Genomic DNA, 17796 nt, shown 5'->3' on the forward strand with positions numbered 1-17796 from the left:
TCTCACGTGCCCATTGTTGGCACTTTTGGTGGTATACAGGGATCAGCATGGGCACCTTGACTGGTCTGCGGCTGTGAAGCACTGTGTATCCTGACACCTTTCTATCAGAACCAGCATTAAATTCTTCAGCAATTTGAGCAACAGAAGCTCGTCTGTTGGATCGGATCACACAGGCCAGCCTTTGCTCCCCACGTGCATCAATGAGCCTTGGCCACCCATGACCCTGTCACCAGTTCACCACTTTTCCTTCCAGGGACCACTTTTGATAGATACTGACCACTGCAGACCGGGATCACCCCAAAAGAACTACAGTTTTGGAGATGCTCTGATCCAGTCATCTAGCCATCACAATTTGGCCCACTTTGTCTAGTCCCTTTACTGGATCTTGTGCAACATTAATGTCCAACAACTGTGCAGGCATTAATGTCCAACAACTGTGAAGAAGAAAGAAACAAACAAGGCAAAACAAACAGGACAAAATGTGTTTTTTTAGAATGCTAGGTTATACTTTATTTGATCGTATAGTGGTTTAATTTGTTGGTGTAGTTCCTTGCCCTAATCTACAAATACTGACACCTATGGATGGGTTAGGTAGGGATGAACTAGAAAAGGGAAACCTATGTGGAAGTCTTCGCTACATTAGTTCTACCTTGGGCTCCTCACTGGTCTGTGTGTCCTAGTCTGTCCCTATTGGTGGTGGAACTACTTTGCAATGTGAGACATGAGTCCACGTGTTTTTTCATGGCAAAGCAGAGTTTAAATCAAAAAGTTCCTTTCCGAAGACAAGGATGAATCAAATTTTTCTTGCTAAAGCAGAGAAAAGCTAAGATCAGGTGATTAAACAGGTGGAATCAGATATGGCTCCTGCTTGACTGGGAGGAAAACCCACACCCTTTACAGATAAGATTGGACATCGCTGATCTACACAGTTTCAAGATTTCCTCAGAACAACTGGATGGATAAATGATCCAGTGCTTTTCCCATTACATTTCCTGCCTTTTATTAACACTAACGATAACCAGACTTGTAACCAGGGACGAGATATGAGCCGTTTTTATTTAGCTGAAATGATTTCCCTGTAACAGAGTGCCCCAGAGTGTTTTATTCTTTTTACACAGCAATTTCTCTAATGTTTATAGAGTCTTTTAAATATTATACCATATGTAAATATTAAAGAATCAGGAGTTCAACTCTTCAAATCAGTTTTCAGTTACAGTAAATGTTGTGGGACAACCGCAAAACAAATGACTTCCTGTTATGCCTCACATTACAGCAGTTATAAACACTCGTTCACTTACCTGATCATAATATTTTTTAATATATAAACATAATATTTATAATATTTTTTAATATATAAGACATTTTTTAATAATAATTGTTTTTTTTAATGCAAAAACTACACAGCTTTAAAAAATATGGCTGGGGAAAAAATCTCTGCTGCCATCTAGTGGACAACTCTGAAAACAACATGACAACCTCGATTTGACCAATAAGAGTAAAATAAAAATATATAAAGGCTAAAAATATACATTATAGAAATATAAGATACATATAATAACAAAAAATGAGGTTTTCTATGTGGTATTTACACATGGTGGACACTTTATTTTATAAGTACAGCTTTTGTATAAATATATAATCACTGCCCGATGCCTGTGGGTCATTATACACATAATTGTACTGAGCAATTATTTTCTTTACCCATGACACAAAAACTGAAGGTTTTTATAGTACGTGTTTTTAAAATGTAAACTTCAGGCAGAAGTAAAGCCTTCTTTACTAAACACTGATGTATGTGTGTGTGTGTGGTGCTGGTATGTGCTTTTAAACAGTGTACAGTTAACCACTTTAATACACACCTACCTTAAAGTGTTGTCCCATATGAAAGGTGCAGAGAGTCCAACTTTAACCTGAAACATTTAACAGAAAGTTTCAACTGAAATATTCAGTAATTCTGGTGTGATTTTCTAATGGTCAGTCCTCAATAGGGGACAATGTCATTTATTTGTTGCTGCTTCTTCTTCTTCTTCTGGTGTCCTCATCCATGAGAGAGAGAGAGAGAGAGAGAATGCAAATTAGCAGTCTATCATTAAAACTCACACAGTACATTTTACAGACTCCTATCCAGGGGAATAGTGTGTATGTGTAGATACACGCAAGTTTGGAAACACAGAATTACCTCAGAGTTACTAACATTCTGTCGCAAAAAAAAAACCCAGATCCTTGTAAACTGCAGTGATTGGCTTTAGTAAATAAATGAATGGTTTGTTTACCAGAACGAAAGCTGAAGGGTCATCGTGAGATGAGGTGGGCAGCAGCTCATCGTACGGCAAAATGACCTTAACACACAAAATATAATGTTAATCACTGCAGTTAACAACATTTTGTAATGCCACAATAATTGGTGTCCTTAAAATGAGAGAATTCCTGCAAATAACATTTGGATAAAGCTCAACATCTACAACTGTATTTCACAAAAGTGAACATTGTAGCAGAGCAAAAAGATCACAAGTGCTTCATATCACAAGAGTTTTACACTAAAACACCAAACATTATATTGCTCTTAATGTCCAATGACTAGAAATCGAAAAGCAAAACTAAACATTAGAACTTGTAAATTCATGATACTGTGTTATTTACATGAGTCTCTGATTTACATCGAGCTGGCCCGGAAAATCCCAGGGAGAGATCTCCCCTCACTGCATGACATCTACAATAAAAGGATCTGCAAATGAACTTGAAACATCATCATCAAGGACATCCACAATTTCCTCACCTTAATGAAGTCTAGCAAACAGGACCGGAGCACTGCGGCCAGAACATCCAGACTCCAGAACAGTTTATATCGCCAGGCCATTAGACTGATAAATAGTCCAAACCCACTGCCACTTCCACCTGTATCAGCAAGGTCAATTCAGTCTGTTCAATGGAACTCTGCACTTTACCTGCTGAACCATCATGCACTCATAACGGATAATCATAGACAATTTAAACACTAGACTTTACACGGACACTATCACCACAAAGTAAGAATTTCACTGTACCAGTACATTAGTATCGTCACCTGTAACATTACAATCAACAGAATTAATTAAATGAGACGTAATTACAACACAGTTTAGTTTAGTAAAATTTTCCTGGTGACAATGCTGTATGTTCTCTTTAATAAAAGTGAAAAAATGTAATGTAGGGGTCTTGGGAGTGGGGGTGGGGGGATTAGGCTGCTTTCTAGTCAAGGTATAGAAAAATCATTTGTTTTTAGAAAAACAGTGCCTGCAGAAGGTGCCTTAAAAAAATCTGAGCAAATTGGATCATTTATATTAAGCATTCCCATGTGGAATGAAAAAGTATTCATCAAAACATTCTGAGGTTATTCATTCATTGATTTATTTATTAAATCAAATACTGTGTGCTTATTAATAATTAATATCCATTATTAAAGTGATGCAAATGAATAAGTTACAAGAACTCTGAACTCTTGCTTGCATGTACACCAGTTATTGAACACAGCCACTAAGCTGAACTGACAAACTGTAAAAATGTGACAGCGTTTTCATCCTCAGCTCCTCCAAAATCAGCCTGTGGATGTCCAAAATACAGACCTGAGTCTATTGGTTAAAAGGATGTCTATGCAAAGGATGTCTTTTTGTTCTGCATAAAAATCAGCTTGTTGCTCAGCTGAAGCTCATAATCACCCGAATAAATTACAGAACTATCACCAATTTTTGGGGCTCAGTGTCATTCAGCCAGAGGCGTAATTTCCACTGGGGACAGGGGGGACATGCCCCCCCCCACTTTTCAAAATCCCCCCCCCAACTTTTTAAATGTGTTTGTTATGAATTTTTAACCGTGCACCATCATCACCATGGAGGAGCAGTAGAACTCAGAGAGTCTGTCTGTGTCTATGCGTGTGTCCTCGTCCAAGAACGTCACGTGCATACTCTAACACTCTCTCACTGAAAGGTGTAATGAACAGGTATAACGGCAACAGGTGACTTTAATGCAGTGGCGGGTCGTGCATTTCACACCTAGGCCTTCACTGGTGTCCTTCCTGAATTAATCCACCTCTATACCAGTGTTGTATAAAGTACCCAAAAGGCATACTTGAGTAAAAGTACAGGTATTTTCTTAGAAAATGACTCAAGTAAAAGTTAAAGTCAACCATTATAATTCTACTTGAGTAAAAGTCAAAGTATTTGAAATAAACTGTACTTAAGTATCAAAAGTAGTATTTTCATGAATGTACTCAAGTATGGAAAGTAAAAGCAGAAGTAAGGAGACCCGGTCGGACTACAGTGAAATTGTCGCATGTCAAGGGCGTCGCTTTCACGCGACGCGCCATTGTTGTTAAACTACCGGAACCGGTAATAAAATTTTGTCTAGGCTTCTGGCTAGGCATGCTCCTGACAGCACTTAACAGGGCGTTTTGCATTTTCATGTGGACAAAGATATTTTTAACACGTAGGTCGTGTGGACAGAATTAAAAAAAAAAAAAAAAGTTGAAAAATCTGTTTTTTAAAAAATACCCAGCTACGTATAGACATAGCCTAAGGCAGGGACGATTCTAGGATTTTTATTTAAGGGGGGCTCAGCCCCCAGTGAGGGTATAATAGTAAATAATAATAATAATAATAATAATAAATACATTAATTAAAATAAAGGTCTGACTAACAGTCAAGTCAAAGTCAAAGAAGCTTTATTGTCACTTCAACCATATATAGCAGATGCAGTACACAGTGAAGTGAAACAACGTTCCTCCCTAGACAAGAGGTGCTACACATAACACAAAGTATAGTGACGCAGACAAACATAGAGCTATAACAGAGATATAAAAAAAAATTAAACTATAATTTAAAAATTAAAATTAAACTACAAAATTAAACTATACTTAAGGTGCTGTCTTTAAGAACTAGACATACAACAGAAGTGCACAGGAAGACAAGACAAGACAAGACAGTGCAGACAAACAACATATAGGCCGACTTTGTGCAATGAACAAGACAATGTTAGTCAATGAAAGAACAGTGTATACAGTGATTGCAGATATTAAAGCGACACATGTAAACAGAATTAATATAAATATATATAAATGTAAAGTGACATGTGCGTGCAAACAGGACAATTTAGTATGTGTGTGTGTCCGTGTCCAGCACAGTTCAGTTCTCCTTTGAGATCAGATCTTGGTTGTACGTGTGTGTGTGTGTGTCCAGCTCAGCTCAGTTCTCTGTTGAGATACCTGATTGCCTGAGGGAAGAAACTGTTTAACAGTCTGGTTGTGTGGGTCTGAATGCTTCAGTACCTCTTTCCGGATGGCAGAAGGGTGAAGAGTGTGTGTGAGGGGTGTGTGGGATCATCCACAATGCTGTTAGCTTTGCGGGTGGAGCGTGTGGAGTAAATGTCCGTGATAGAGGGAAGAGAGACTCCGATGATCTTCTCAACTGTCCTCGGTCCGAGGACGGTGCAATTCCCAAACCAGGCAGTGATGCAGCTGCTCAGGACGCTCGATGGTCCCTCTGTAGTAGGTGGTCAGGATGGGAGGTGGAAGATGAGCCTTCCTCAGCCTTCGCAGGAAGTAGAGACGCAGGGTATGATGGTAAACTTATTGCAGCATTCCACTGTATTGCATAGATGTGTATAACATTTGAGAACTGAACAAGCCAAAGATCTTCTTGATCACACACACACGCACTTGTCCTCTGATTCTCACTCTGCGATGCTGCGGACTGCGGATTGAAGAACGAGCTGAAAGACGGGGAAAAGCCAAACTCTGCCGCCGTTTTCATATGTAATTTAAAGGAGTGAGTAGATCACCAACTTGTGTACAGTTTATGGAGGATCGCAGAATTTTTTGGGGGCTGAGTAGAAATGTTAGGGGGGCTAAAGCCCCCCTAAAAATGGCCTAGTGACGCCCATGATTGATGATAATATCTGTGAGGGTGAGAGAAGATTAGACTGCATGCGCACTGACTGCAGTGTCACGTGACATAATGCTTTGGATTGCTTATTTTCAAATTGAAAAGTGTTTGGTGTTGAAGATCGCAAGACTTGGATACTACTTTCTGATTCCTGCTACAGCACTACTGTACATCACTTTTATTCCTGCAACACTTTTGCGATTGGACGCCTTCACCGACTCTGCACCACCAGCGAGGATGAAGACACGCTACAGCGGCAGGAGGACGCGGACCCTCAGCCCGGATGGACCGGACTATACGACCCCTGGACCGGTGAGTTACTGACTTTTTACATTTTCCGTAAAGTAACAAGTGCTTTAGTGAGTAAAACTGTGTTAAAAACAGCACTAAACAGGCGGAAACGCCATTAGGAATATCGTTTTGTATGGTTAGACAGTTTTAGGGAAAGGCGATCTGTTCGTTGTTATTTGGCTAATCGTTTTGTTGACATGATAATTATCCTAAGGTTTGTGGGTATAAAGTGGTCTAAAATGGATAAAGTTGGACCTTTTAAGCCAAATAACTGGCAAAATTAGCAGGTTTACTAAAAGTTTACTGAAGTCGAGCTGGAGGAGGAGAAATATTAGCGAAGATTAGCTAGGCGGCTAGTTAGCATAGCTAATGTGGCTAAATAATTGTTTTTCAGTGTTCCGAGTTCACAAAAGTGATGAGAAACCTCGGAGTAAACACTGATAAAGTAAAAAAAACTAACCCTTAATAGACATTAATCTAGTTTAATCTGAAAGTTTTTGTCGCGGGTGAGTTAGCAGTGAGAGAAGTTGGTCATGTGACTTCACATTTGCAGCTAAAACGTAAATAGAGAGAATGTATTTATAGGAGGATTACTGTAATATAACTTGTGTACATACTGAGTGATGTTTTTCTGCTGTACTGTTAAACTAAAGGTTTGTGCTTCCTATTGTGTTGTGAGTTGTGCAGATGTTTCTCATTTGTCTTTTGACACAGGGAGACTAGGGGAACAAACACGTCAAGACGAGCTCAACTACAGCGAGCAGAGTGACTCTGAGGATGAGGAAATTGTGTTTATTCTGCAGCAGGATGTGCAAGATGGAGGTGATGAGAATGAGGTCACTGTGAGGAGCTCATCCCCTGTTAGGAGCCCATCCCCACCTGCATGGAGCCCATCCCCACCCATGAGGGTCCTGTTACCTGTATGGGACCAACCACCTGCAAGGAGCCCATCCCCATTAAGGATACCAATCCCTATAGTACGTCCCATCCTACGCCATCCCATTGTTGTGTTGCACGACATGCAGTCTGGCCAGCCTTTCATTCCAGCGTCTGTGACCTTTCATGTTTGGCGCCAGAGAATAAGTAGAAGGGATGAAGAGGAAGACAATCAAGTAGTCCCTTCTGGTAAGAACCATCAGAGTAATAAATGATGAAGTAAAAATTAACCCTTAATAGACATATAGTTTGGTTGAAGGTTTTTTTTTTGGGGGGGGGGAGTTTGCAGTGATATAAGTGGGTAATGTGACTCTATTTACATTTTAGCTGCAAATGTAGACAGAGAACGTATGTACTGTTATAGGAAGATTACTGTAATATAACTTGTGTACATACTGAGTGATGGTTTTTCTGCTGTACAAAACAGATGCTGTACTATTAAACTAACGGTTTCTGCTTCCTTTTATGAGTTGTGCAGATGTTTCTCATTGATATCTGATATGTTCCAGCATATCCTGTTCTAGACCAGGGGAAAAGGTGGAGGGATGAAGAGGAAGAGGAAGACGATGAATTCTTCCCTTCTAGTAGACGACAGCGTGTGGAACCTGAGTGGGAGATGCAGGTAGTCACAAGGCCCCTCCAATTACCAGTTGAAGTGATTCCTGCACTAAGCAGTGATCTTTGAGCAAACCCCAAAGATCACCCCGTACTCATCATGTGGTAAGTATCAGTGGTAGGTATCTGTGGTAAGTATTTGACCTCTAGTCTTCTGCTTTAGTCTTTTTTTTCCTTACTTTTCTTAAAGCCTAAATTTGTAGTGAATATTTCACTTCCAGACTCCAGCAGTAGTCCTTTATTTATGTAAATTATTAAGCTTTGAGGTGGTAAGAATCAGCTTGATACCTTCTCTCCTTCTCAAGGTCATCGTTCTTAATATTGTGTGTTATTACCTGGATGAATAACGACTGTTTTTATGTTGATCAACCAGGTAACAACACAGTATTAAGAATCAAGTGTATGTAAACTTTTGAACTGGTTCATTTGTGCAAATTCAGTTAATATTTTGTCTTGTGGACAAATGTAAACATGCATCATGTGGAATATCTTATTCAGGTAAGACATAATAAAAAACAAACTGCAATTTATAAGATCTCATCCAAAGTCTCAGGATGTGGAGTTTGGGTCAGTGTGTGTCCTAAACTGTGCCTGTGGTCACAGCATCTACTCAGTCTCTGTAAGCACAACCCCTGTACCTTGCTCCTCTAGGAAGAAAGCAATGTCATCCACACCTACACAAACTGGAACATGTCAGAAGCATTTTAGACATATTACACCTGATTCCTTGGACAATTAAGGCATCTAACTAACGTATACATTGCTATCGATTACATGTCGCGGTGTGTAATCGCCCATCTTCTCACTTACTTAAGACAGGTTCAAACACTAACCGACAGAGTCGCGCGTCAGTGACGTCACTTTACTGATTGGCTAGAGAAGGGCAGTGGGTAGAGAAGCAGTGGACCAATGGGGACTTTTATCCCGCCCCCTAATCTGCATAAAACTCTATGTGTAATTTTTGGAATAACAAACACTAGCATGCTGGAAAGAACAAACTAGCATCCTTGCGATTCACGTGTTTTATTTATTTTTTACGAGCACGATAATTTTTTTTACAAGTATGATATTTTTTTTTACGAGCACGATATTTTATTTTACGAGTACGATATAGCGCGGATTTGACGCCATAGGCTTGCAGCTAATGAAAACCCAAAATTCAGTATCTCAGAAAACCTGAATATTACTTAAGGACAATAAAAGTTTAAAAAATAATTTTCAACACAGAAATGTTGGACCACTGAAAAGTATGTACATGTCCAGCATTCAATACTTGGTCGGAGTTCCCTTTGCGTGAATTACTGCAGCAATGCGGCACGGCATGGAGACGGTTAGTCTGTGGCACTGCTGAGGTGTTACGGAAGACCAGGTTGCTCTGAAAGCATCCTTCAGCTCTTTTGCATTGTTGGGTCTGATGTCTCACATCTTCCTCTTCACAGTACCCCACTGATTCTCTATGGGATTTAGGTAGGGCTTTCACAGGGTTTGCTGGCCAATCAAGCACATGGACACCATGGTTCTTAGACTAGATATTAGTACTTTTGGCAGTGTGGGCAGGTGCCAAGTCCTGGTGGAAAATGAAATCAGCATCTCCATAAAGCTGGTCATCATAGAGAAGCATGAAGTGCTCTAAAACTTCCTGGTAGACGATCAGACCCATCCATGTGCAGGGTGTCAATGACCATCTTCTGGACATCTGTCCGGGCAGCAGTCTTCCCCATGATTGTGTAGCCTACTGGACCAGACTGAGAGACCATTTAAAGGCTCAGGAAACCTTTGCAGGTATTTTGAGTTAATTAGCTGATTATAATGTGACACCATGAGTCTCCAATATTGAACTTTTTCCACAATATTTATATTTTCTGAGATACTGCAGTTTGGGTTTTAATTAGCTGTAAGCCATAATCATCAAAAGTAAACACTTGAGATATATCAGTCTGTGTATATATATATATATATATTTTTTTTTAGTTTAAAGAGAATAATAATGAATACAAGGTGCTGTGGTGAATTCTCAATTTCGAATGCTTATTATTTTTTCATTAGCTCCTCTTCCTCGCTTGATGATGACGGCAGGAGGAAAGCGTAATGCTTCGCTGAGCCACGACGACTCGTTCGGTCCTCGCATCCTCCAGCCATCATCTGTTAATGTGACCTCGCTTACAGATGAGGTTCTCACACACACACACACACACACACACACACACACACACACACACACACACACACACACACACACACACACACACCCTGAATAAACATCTCTGTAACCCTCACTGCAGGTGAACACTGATGGGAAGATATTTTCATATCCACATTTGATCCGATTGGTGTGTCTGAGCTCATTAATTACTATTTTTCCGTATTTCTGCTTCATGTTATCGTATCGGAGGAAGGTGGAAGGTTACCGTTGTGAACCATCTGGAAGTTAAAGGGCTCTCCTTCGTAGATATCGTTCAAATGCTTCATGGCGATAATCAAACAACTCCAGAATGGACAGACCTGAGTGAAGAAAATGCAAGGTTTAGTATATTTATTAGAATTCTTTGTTAAAAAATCTACTAAATCTACCTAAAGCCGTTAAAACTTTCCCAAACGTCTGAGAGGCATGGGTTATATTCCACGCTGTATTTTGTAGGAGATCTAGTTAGCTGTTTGTTCCACCTGCAGGTTGTGCATTTGTTTTTGAACGTTTGGACTCGTTTGCGTGCTCGATTCAGAGAGAGAGAGGAGACAGAGACAGAAAGACAGACAGACAGAGAGACAGACAGAGTGAGACAGAGAGAAACAAACAGATAGACAGACAGACAGAAACAGACAGACACAGAGAGAGAGAGAGAGAGAGACAGACAGACCGACAGAGAGAGACAGACAGAGAGAGACAGACAGACAAACAGAGAAACAGAGATAGATAGAGCATTTACAGACATATCTAGTGAATTACCTATAACTAATAGCTAATAAGTGTATTAGCTATAACTGTACAAGAAATTTATATATGCTCAGTTTTTCATCTGATTTTATTCCACTAGAATTGTTCTTTTATTATGTTATAACACCTTCCTCTGTCTCATCAATTACATTCCACATTGAGGGTGGTGGTAGCTCAAGCGGTTAAGGCTCTGGGTTGTTGACTGGAATATCGGGGGTTCAAGCCTGAGCCCCAGCAAGCTGCCACCATTGGGCCCTTAAGCAAGGCCCCCATGTGTGACATATAAAGGCTACGTAGCTTAACATGCCGCCTTAAAATCCATGACGTTGTCCCACATAGAAACCGTATGATGAAGCAGGCTTTTGTTTTAATGCAGTGATGATCCAAAACTTATCAGACTCCATCCAAAAACAAACAAATCAATAAAACAACTAAAAAGCGTTCAAGATTACGCTTTTCTTATTCGCCTTACTCATTCCTTTGGAAGTTTGGAATAGCCTTCCTGACAGTATTTGGGGCTCAGACACAGTCTCCAAGTTTAAACATAGACTAAAAACTTATCTCTTTAGCCTGGCATACATTTAACACATCCCATAACCTTGTGCTCTAGTACATCTGATTAAATGCACATTATCATCTAGTGCTGCTAATATTCTGAACAGCAGCTACACTAATTCTGTTCCATTGTTTTCCTTCTTCTACCCATCCCAAGGCATACAGAGACTGTGCCGGCTCCAGTGACATCCGGAGGTAGACCAGCTCCAGCCGGGTTCTGCTTTGTGAGGATTGGGAGCTTTGTGAGCGTTTCAAAGCAACGCTGTCAACCTTATGTGGATGACACATACACACTCTGTATCAGCATCACACAACTGAATATACATAAATGCACGATATAATCACACTCTCCGCTGTCACCCAAATGAGGATGGGTTCCCTTTTGAGTCTGGTTCCTCTCAAGGTTTCATCCTCATACCATCTAAGGGAGTTTTTCCTTGCCACAGTCGCCTCAGGCTTGCTCACTTGGGATAACATCTAGGACTATTTGTCTGTTTATATGTTTGTTGTTTTCCTATGTTGTTTCTTATGTAAAGCTGCTTTGAGACAATGCTCTTTGTTAAAAGCGCTATACAAATAAAATTGAATTGAAAAAATTGAATTGAATGTTCAGAGGAGGGAGAGTGAGTATATTAGTAGGAGAATGTTGGACATGGAACTGCCAGGCAGGAGGCAAAGAGGAAGGCCAAAGAGGAGATATATGGATGTAATAAATGAGGATATGAACCTAGTGGGTGCAAGTGTTGAGGATACAGAAGATAGGGCTAGGTGGAGAGAGATGATTCGCTGTGGCGACCCCTGAAGGGAAAAGCCGAAAGAAGAAGATTTAAAAAATGTACTATTATTTCACATCTTATGTTGTTATTTGCATCTTTCAGCCTCCTGGTGGACAGGCGGCAGGATCCTGTACTCTCATTGCCGTGGCCCAGGTTTGATTCCCGGGCAGGGAGCTAACCCACTCAGTCGCTGAAGAGTTAACACTCAGTGCCAGTCCCAAGCCTGGATAAAATGGGAGGGTTTGCCTTAGGAAGGGCATCCTGGTGTTAAACCTGTGCCAAATGGAAATATGAGGACCAAATGATCCACTGTGGTGACCCCGAAAAAATACCGGGAGCAGCCGAAAGAACAACAACAACATTGTTATTTTCATCTTTCGGTCATCGACATTATGTTTTCTTACTTGTATATTATATATACAAATTTCTGGGAAGCTGCTTCATGTGGTATGTGATCTAAAGTATGAAAGGTTTCACAGATGGATGTTCTGTCTTTATTACAAGTAAAATAATGGTTGTTTATGATACTAGAGATCATCATCAGGTTTTGAGATGACACCCTTTCATTGCCACCCGTCATTGTCGCTTTTCTCACACTCTTTTTAACCATTTTTGGATGATGCACAGATTAAAGTGTTGTTGTCAGGGGCGTCGCTAGGACTAATCGAGCTTGAGCCCCAAATGATTTATCCACAATTTTGCCACGGGAGTGTAGAGGAATTAAGTAAATGTTGATCGGTTTTGTTGAGCACTGTTACCGTTTACTGTACGCGAATTTGACTGACATCTCTCTCCGCACGCACACACACGCCAAAATACCGCAAGAGTGTGCACTGGAACATTCTCTAGATCCGCTCTCGCGATACTTTAATGTCATACACCTATCAGTCTGCACAGCGCCGCTTTAAGTCGAACACACCTACACACACTCACACACCCCGTGACTAAAATACCTTACAGCGCTGAGCACGACAGAAATAAAAAAAACTGTCAAAAAACACAACAATCTTATTATTCAGATAATAGTCTAACTTTTAGTTTTTAACGTTAACACAGTTGATAAAAGTCGGCTAACAAACGTATGTTGTGTCAAAAAAGAGGCCCACTGTCTTTGATTCTGAAAACCCCTGACATACGGACCCTTTTGAATATTATTCCATACCCAATATGTACAAAATCCTTAAATTAAACAAGCCTAAAGATAGATCTAATAAAATATAAACTGTTAAAATGCTAAGACATTACAGTCTGAACATCATGACTTTCTATTATTCAACTAATGCAGTATTTAAGGTAAACGAAATACATGACTTAGGTGAACAATGGACCAGAACAGACTCCATCATTCAGCTGTTCTGTCTATTGATAAAGGAATTCTCAGCACTAGAAATACTAGTATGGTAACTGACCGTTTTGCTCAAGTCAAGTCTCGGAGATACTCTCTGATGATTCCACCCTCAAAGAAATAGGATAGAAAAGTCACCAAGAGCATGAAGTAGACAAGATACAAGCAGCAAGACAGACGAGAGAACAATAAGAGAAGAGAGGCTGTAAAAAAAAACAAAGAATAATACATACAGTAGTTCCATCAAAAATGAGGAATGAAATAAAAGGTACAAGTATAATATAGATTACTGTAAAATAATAATAATAATAATAATAATAATAATAATAAAGGACCTACATGGCACTGCTTCACACACAAGCTGTAAAAGAGATAATATTGCATGGCATACCTGTGTGAGATTAATTTGTGTTTATTATTAAACAAATATTGCCCTTGCAAAACGTGCTATTCTTGCTTGCCCCCTCTCCCTAATTAACCCCTGATGTTTCAGGCTCAGCCCCTGATGTTTTCAAATCCTAGAAACGCCCCTGGTCATGACATAATATCCTGATTATATCCATTTCATCCAGATCCAGGTTGTAAGTGTCACATACAGGGGTTAAAGGAGGATGTGAGTGCAGATATTTAGTTTAAACTAGAATGTTGCATTTCCAGAAGAAAATGTGAGTGTGATTGTGAATATGTTGCTTAAACTATTGCAAGACATGCTCAAATAATATTAATAAAATATATATAATATATAATAAAATTTAAATTTATTTAAAAATAAAATATATAATATAATATATATATAATAAAATAAAGCTAAAGTCACAGCGTAAAAAGTTTAAGGTAGTTTATGTGGCTGTAGAGTAAGAATTGTAGGCTGTAGGAACAGTTTAAAGATAATGCGACCTTAAACAAACCTCTTCCCTCACTCTAGCTGTCACACACACAGTAGCGGTCTGAAGTCCTTGAAAAATAAATTTAAAAATCCATATAAAATAAACTATAATACTTATCAGCATGAAAGGTAATAGCACACTTAAGCACAACATGAGCAACATTTTATCGTTGGAACTAATATATATTATATATACATATACATATACACACATATACATACACTATATTGCCAAAAGTATTCGCTCGCCCATCCAAATAATCAGAATCAGGTGTTCCAATCACTTCCATGGCCACAGGTGTATAAAATCAAGCACCTAGGCATGCAGACTGTTCTTACAAACATTTGTGAAAGAATGGATCGCTCTCAGGAGCTCAGTGAATTCCAGCGTGGAACTGTGATAGGATGCCACCTGTGCAACAAATCCAGTCGTGAAATTTCCTCGCTCCTGAATATTCCACAGTCAACTGTCAGCTGTATTATAAGAACGTGGAAGTGTTTGGGAACGACAGCAACTCAGCCATGAAGTGGTAGGCCACGTAAACGGACGGAGCGGGGTCAGCGGATGCTGAGGCGCATAGTGCGAAAAGGTCGCCAACTTTCTGCAGAGTCAATCGCTACAGACCTCCAAACTTCATGTGGCCTTCAGATTAGCTCAAGAACAGTGCGCAGAGAGCTTCATGGAATGGGTTTCCATGGCCGAGCAGCTGCATCCAAGCCATACATCACCAAGTTCAATGCAAAGCGTCGGATGCAGTGGTGTAAAGCACGCCGCCACTGGACTCTAGAGCAGTGGAGACGCGTTCTCTGGAGTGACGAATCGCGCTTCTCCATCTGGCAATCTGATGGACGAGTCTGGGTTTGGCGGTTGCCAGGAGAACGGTACTTGTCTGACTGCATTGTGCCAAGTGTAAAGTTTGGTGGAGGGGGGATTATGGTGTGGGGTTGTTTTTCAGGAGCTGGGCTTGGCCCCTTAGTTCCAGTGAAAGGAACTCTGAATGCTTCAGCATACCAAGACATTTTGGACAATTCCATGCTCCCAACTTTGTGGGAACAGTTTGGAGCTGGCCCCTTCCTCTTCCAACATGACTGTGCACCAGTGCACAAAGCAAGGTCCATAAAGACATGGATGACAGAGTCTGGTGTGGATGAACTTGACTGGCCTGCACAGAGTCCTGACCTCAACCTGATAGAACACCTTTGGGATGAATTAGAGCGGAGACTGAGAGCCAGGCCTTCTCGTCCAACATCAGTGTGTGACCTCACAAATGCGCTTCTGGAAGAATGGTCAAAAATTCCCATAAACACACTCCTAAACCTTGTGGACAGCCTTCCCAGAAGAGTTGAAGCTGTTATAGCTGCAAAGGGTGGACCGACGTCATATTGAACCCTATGGATTAGGAATGGGATGTCACTTAAGTTCATATGCGAGTCAAGGCAGGTGAGCGAATACTTTTGGCAATATAGTGTATATAAAAACTATACATGCTTAAACTATTGCAAAAAATTATCGAATAATAAACACAAAATAAAGTTACAGTTAAAATATGAAGTCTAAACGAACCAGCGTGTGTGCGCTCTGCTTAAATATCAGTTTAAAGACGATACGACTTAAAAAAAACAAACATCTTCACTCACTCTAGCTGACGTCTCACTCACACACACACACACAGCAGCGGTCTGAAGTCCAAATACAAATCCATATAAAAAAAACTATAATACTTATCAGCATGAAATGTAAGAGCACACCTAAGCAGCATTTTAGCGTTGGAACCATGTTTCTAGCTATTACCGTTTAGGACTGGTAGTGTTTTACATTCTTGTTTACGACATCTACAGATGCGTTTACGGCACATACCGAAAATCCCCGAGAAAGACCGAACTGTACGGAAACCAGGAAGTGAAGTCCGTGAAAAATGCATGTACAAATTAATATAAAATAAACTACAATACTTATCAGCATGAAAAGTAATAGCACACATAAGCATAACATGGGCAACATTTTAGCGTTGGAACCATGTTTCTAGCTATTACGGTTTAGGACTAGTAACGTTTTACATGCTTGTTTACGACAGATCCCGAAAATCTCCGAGAAAAGCCGAACTGTGCGCGCTCTCCTTAAATGCCCGTGCGAAAACCAGGAAGTGAAGTCCGTAACGATCGGATTTAAAATTAATATAAAATAAACTACAATACTTATCAACATGAAAAGTAATAGCACACTTAAGAAACACATGATGAACATTTTAGCGTTGGAACCAGAATTTTAGCTATTACCGTTTAGGACTAGTAGCGCGCCCAGGAAACGGAATAATAATAATAATAATAATAATAATAAATAGTGACGATAACAAGAGTGTGATTGCTGACGCGATCATCATAATAATAATAATAATAAATAGTGACGATAACAAGAGTGTGACTAATAAGTAGAATTTTGCATTTCCAGAAGTAAATGCGTGTGATTGCGAAAAGTAAAGCAATAAGTTGCTTAAACTATTGCAGTACATTGTCAAATAGTAAATACAAGCTAAAGTCACAGTTTAAAAAGTTTAAGGTAGTTTATGTGGCTGTAGAGTAAGAATTCAAGCTGTAGGAACAGTTTAAAGACGAGGTGTCCTTAAAAAAAAAAACCTCCTATAAAATAAACTATAATACTTATCAGCATGAAAAGTAATAGCGCACCTAAGCAGCATTTTAGTGTTGGAAGCATGTTTCTAGCAATTACCGTATAAGCGATATGTTGCTTAAACTATTGCAAGAAATTCTGAAAAAAATATATAAATACAATGGGAGGCGGGCGTGCTACCTATGTACCACACAGCCAAGTGGCTTATAAGCACCTTGAAACATGCTTTTATACAACTCGCTGCACGGCACCTAGCGCAAGCCTCCGTTACCTATACACAAAAACTTTACTTTACAAAAACTTTGCAACTATTGCAAAAAATTATCAAATGACAATTCGATAAAAATGCTTACGCAATCACACTAACGACATCCCATTCTTTAGCCATACAGTCTAATGTGGAGTTCTCCTTGCAACTATAACAGCTTCAACTCTTCTAGGAAGGCTTTCCACAAGTTTTAGGAGTGTATTTATGGAATCTTTCAACATTGCTCCAGAAGCGCATTTGTGAATAATAAAACCTTGCATAAATGATATGAAGGAAGAGATTAAGATAAAGTGTAAGAAAATGGGGGTTTATAATTTCTGCATAACTAAATGTTGTTAACGCTATGTACAGGATGGTCAGTGGCAGTTTGTATATATGACGTTACACACCGTTCGGTCTGCGGCGAAATGCGAGTGATCATGTGCCATTCAGCTACGTAGTCAACACACACACACACACACACACACACACCCATTACAGAATGGCACGAAGGCAGAAAGGAAATGTAACGTGGTGTGGTGCTACTTCTCAACAGCGGGAAAAAATGCTCAATGCAATCAATATTTGTGCTGATAAAAAAGTCACACACAGCAACAATACAAGCAACCTTTTCCAGTGTGTATATTTTGTGTAATTTGTTCTGAATGG

General features: G+C 39.8%; 1 long non-coding RNA gene across 4 annotated transcripts; it reads right to left on the minus strand.

Annotated features, from left to right (window-relative positions):
- Window positions 1-4732: 4732 nt before the first annotated feature.
- On the minus strand, window positions 4733-16323 carry LOC131362262 (uncharacterized). Of its 4 annotated transcripts, none has more exons than XR_009206148.1 (4): window positions 16044-16323; window positions 13430-15641; window positions 10166-10259; window positions 4733-5561 (listed from the first exon to the last, which is right to left on the minus strand). It is a non-coding gene; the product is annotated as an uncharacterized LOC131362262 (long non-coding RNA). The 4 variants fall into 4 exon arrangements; XR_009206149.1 differs by lacking the exon at window positions 16044-16323 and having other exon boundaries at window positions 13430-13568; window positions 13705-15973; XR_009206147.1 differs by lacking the exon at window positions 16044-16323 and having other exon boundaries at window positions 4733-9931; window positions 13430-15974.
- Between the last annotated feature and the right edge of the window lie 1473 nt (window positions 16324-17796).

The sequence above is a fragment of the Hemibagrus wyckioides genome, linkage group LG11 (assembly GCF_019097595.1).
Source record: "Hemibagrus wyckioides isolate EC202008001 linkage group LG11, SWU_Hwy_1.0, whole genome shotgun sequence".
NCBI lineage: Eukaryota > Metazoa > Chordata > Actinopteri > Siluriformes > Bagridae > Hemibagrus > Hemibagrus wyckioides.